This window comes from Rutilus rutilus, assembly GCF_951802725.1.
Source record: "Rutilus rutilus genome assembly, chromosome: 3".
In the NCBI taxonomy this organism is placed as follows: domain Eukaryota; kingdom Metazoa; phylum Chordata; class Actinopteri; order Cypriniformes; family Leuciscidae; genus Rutilus; species Rutilus rutilus.
Window position 1 is genome coordinate 22,264,744 of NC_140211.1, and position 4,388 is coordinate 22,269,131.

A 4,388-nucleotide genomic window follows, 5' to 3' on the forward strand; every position below is an offset into this window, starting at 1 on the left:
AAACCTATTGTGATTCATTAATGTTTATTTTCCCAGAAAATTATGCTAAATATTGCCAGGAACAGTGACCTTTCAGTAAAGCAACATGGGTTCGGATTGAAGACAGTGCTGCCTCCAACTGGTCAAGATTTTATAGACCCAAAACAAATTCTCAAACAAAACAAGAAGCTGGTCTCCTGTTCTCCAGTGAGTTTATCGTTATCTCTTACCGAAAGGACTGTTGGAGATAAAAAGAGAAGATAAACAGATCTCTTTTTATTTAGTTTGGATTGGTCAGCCTGGCATGAATCAGCAGAGAGGCTTTGAATACTTTGTTACTCAATCATGTCAAATATATTTTGTTTTTTTTAAACTTTTTGATAAATTGCATCTGCTTCTTACTCCACCACCAAATCTCTACCTCTCCTTCACGATCTTATTCCATCAGCTCTAAATATACACCTCCCTGTCGTTACCGTGGAAACTAAACGGCACATGTAACATAGAACTTAATGGTGTTTAAGCGTGTTTGCTGTTCTAATAATGGTGCGATCAGCCAGAGCCTCTGCTCTCCCTCGGACACCTTTTCCACCCTCTCTACTCCTGCTGACGTCACAGCCACTCTCACAAGCTGCCTGCATACTAATGTGTTAACTGTGAAGCCTTGATCCTGCTGTGAGATGAGAGTTGGAAAGATGTTATGTGATGATCGAAAGTGTGAGATTTAAGATAGCGGCACGGTAATTCTAATTACATCCAAATACATTAACAAATTCTCAGATATGACATTGCATTTGTCAAAAACATGTACTGCCAGTCTCTTGTAAAACGGAATGAATATAGGTGTGAACTGCAAAAATGATGCCTGAAAGTAAGTGAACTAAGTTAATATGGTTGTATCGCACTGCATTCACATGCATTAGCTTTTTTTACTTACAGAGTTTTGCAAAAACAAAAGCAAGCAGTTTGTGAACTGTGATGGAGCTCTTGCTGAGAAAGAGAGAGAGCTAAAGAGGATTTCTTGGCTCTGGTGCCAGTTTATTTCAGGCTGACCCTTCTGGCTGTGGTGTGCGTTGGCAGCACTGATGCAGTCACATGAACATGTAGCATCATTCACTTCACAACTTTTCCTTCAGATCTCAGAACCATCCGTGACTTCACTTTTAGTCTCTGAGAGGGGGAGCGCTACGGTACTCAGGGAACACACAAGTAGATGTTGACTTCTGCCACTCAAGCAGTATAGCATCACTACCAGAACATTATGTTCGGAAGTGTGTACTCCAAGAAAAAGGCTACAAAAATACTGTGCATAATAGGAATAAAGAATCTCAAAAGTCCACAGAATTTCAGCATGGTGCACATGTTAATTAACTTTTATTGGAAGCCTTTTTTGTCCATTATCTGAAAGCTATACCTCAGACATCTGGAAAGGTTTTGGCAGCAGGGGAGATAGATGCTATTTGTGGAGATGAAGTCACCTTGGTAGAGGGAGATTTCTATTTAAAGCCGGTGTCGGAAATGTAACGCCCCTTACCATAATCACCAGCTTCCAAAGCAATTATAAAACAGTTAATAATGTCGTCAGTTTTACTATATTAGTTCAAGCCCAAAAAAGAGTTCAGGTGTTGCAATGTCCAGACCTCAACCTGATTGAAATTCTGTGGCAGGACCTCTTATATGTGAGAGCTGTGCATAAACAAATGCCCACAAACCTCAAAGAAATAAAACAACGTTGTAAAGAAGAGTGGGCAAGAATATGAGAGATTTATAGAAAAGTCATACAGAAAAGGATTACTTCAAGTTATGGTTGCTTAAGGTGGCTCTACAGGTAATTCAATCATAGGGTGCACTTAGTTTGTCACACATGGCTTCTCCATTTTGGCTTTATTTTTGCTAAATAAATAATGACACAGTGTAATATGTCATGTGTTGCTGTTCATCTGAGATTGTATTTACCTAATTTTAAGACCTGTTAAAGACTAGGGCCTGGTGTCACCAGGATTAAGCTTTAACTTAAATGGGACATTTAAGTAGGTTTTAATCATTTTCCTTAGAATAAACATTACTGGTGTGCATCTTGAGACAAAACAATGGCACTGACTTATTTTAAGACGTGCAAGTCGCTTTCAGTTAAAACAGCTCAAACATGCATTTTAGTCTTTGACTAGGCTTAAGCCTGGTCTGTGAAACCTGGGGACATGATTTTTTATTATGCCATGATTCAAATAAGTGTCCTTTCTTTTTCACATGACTGTATGTATAATTTAATTTTTTATAAATATGCTTATATTTTTATAAAAGCATTACACCATGTTCAAGAATATGAAAATATTCCTAAGTACACTAAGTACTGTTATCACCTTGTTTATCAAGAGTATTACACACCGCCATCTCTCCTCTGTTCTTTCTTCCCATCACTCAATTGTCCAGCTGCTTTTGACTACAAACAGCTTCTATTCACAGTTTCCCCTCCCATCCCAAACCAATTTGACTGTGTGCAGTCACGGCTGGATGGGCCGCACGCTGAAGAGGATGTGAAGGATCGGGAGGTGTGTGTGTGCGTGCATACAGATACACCCTCTGTGCAGAGAATCAGCCTGCTGTATGAATCTGTCAAAATAAGTGAGCGTGGCCATGTTAGAGGCAACTAATGGCTTTTAATGCACTCCAGTTGCCCCCCAGCCCCCAATAAACACACAGGGGCTGATTAGTGCCACCTCACTAATTTCCCAGCAGTCTCCTCTGTGGGAATATGTCAGAAATATGTTCATATCCCCATCCTAGTGCTTGTTCCCATCCACTCAGATCTGTACACTAACGGGTAACAATGGATTTCCAAGCTTATCAGCTAGTATGTACTGGGACGGCAAGGTTTTATGGATGGAGAGGTAGTCTGAGTGCCTCATGGGGTGTTCTGTCCTAAAAAGGCAAAACACAGTAACTATAGCAACACTTAAATTGTGTAAAATTGCTTCAAAGTTCTTTGATTGGATTTTGATAGATCTGATTCTGAGCAATGGTTAACCACACTATCTTAGTGTCTATGATAGTCTAAGAGACTCGGGTTCATGCATAACTCAGTTTTGAAAATGTTTGCCTTTGTTTCTTATTTCTCCAGATATCTTTAGACTAACCAGAACAGGGAGATACCCTAATAATGTGTGTTCTCATGTCATTCCAAACCTGTATGATTTTCTTGCTCTTGCGGAACAGAAAATAAGATGTTTTGAAGAAGAAAACAACATTGGACCCTGAGACATTTCTCAAAACATCATCTTATATGTTCTGCAGAGGATAGTCATACAGGCTTGGAACAACATGAGGGTGAGTAAATGATGCTAAAATTTTCATTTTGGGGTGAACCATCCCTTTAAATATATAATTGATTGAGCTATTAAAGCATATAAATGGTCATACTCATAACTGCCATACATTTTATAATTGGCTACATTTTGATATTTGGTTGCAGGCTTGAATATAAAGGCTATATTTACTGTTTGCATGTAGCCTATTAGGATAGTTTCAGGATTTGATCTTTTTTTGTTCATTCAGTTCATAGTGTTTTTTTGCAGCTTTCTCCATGCATAATTTGAAGTTATTTACAGCTCGAGCTGTTGGTGGGTGTGTCGTATTCTGTGGATAAGGTTTCTCTCAGTGACGAGTTCTGTTTCCTCAGCAATGCTGCTCTGTTTGCAGCATCTCACTAACAAGGTGCTGTGACGTCTTTACTCTCAGCCAATGATCCTTCATGGTGCTGGAGCACACATTCACAGCAGTCCGTCACAGCACCGACTCCCACTTCTTCCAATCACACACGTGTCGGAGAGGAGACAGACAGGTGAGGCAGCGAAGCAGGGCTGGTGTCAGGTGCTATGTAAGCAGCCTCCGCCCAATACAGCCTAGCGCACATACACAGTCTCATACCCACCTCCATTCCCCCTCCGGCCAACCGTTCTCATCATCCACCCCTTCTCCGGCACAGGCTGTGCTATAAAAAGATTTCTGAATGAAGACGAAGCTTTGAGGTCGAAGCTATTTGAATGATTTTTGTGAATGACGCAGGGGCTCATAGCCTCATGGGAGGAAGATCTAACCCAGAGGAGAAGACAGCTATGTTGAGAGCTCAGCTGGGTGCTCTGCCACCTTTCACTGACTTTCAATTAAAACTTTGATAACAAAGAGAGGAAAATATATGAAGAGGAGAAAATCAAGCTAAATAAATCTCAAAACACAGGCTTTAAAAAATACTTTGCACATATCCGACTCACTCTGCATATTCCTGATCTTTTATAGAACAAACCGTCTGTGTGGTTTGAGGAGATAACCTCTCAGATGCATTCATAAAACAGAACAGAATGTCCTAAGCTCTTTATACATATTAATATGCACATGCATCCTGTTCTAATGCT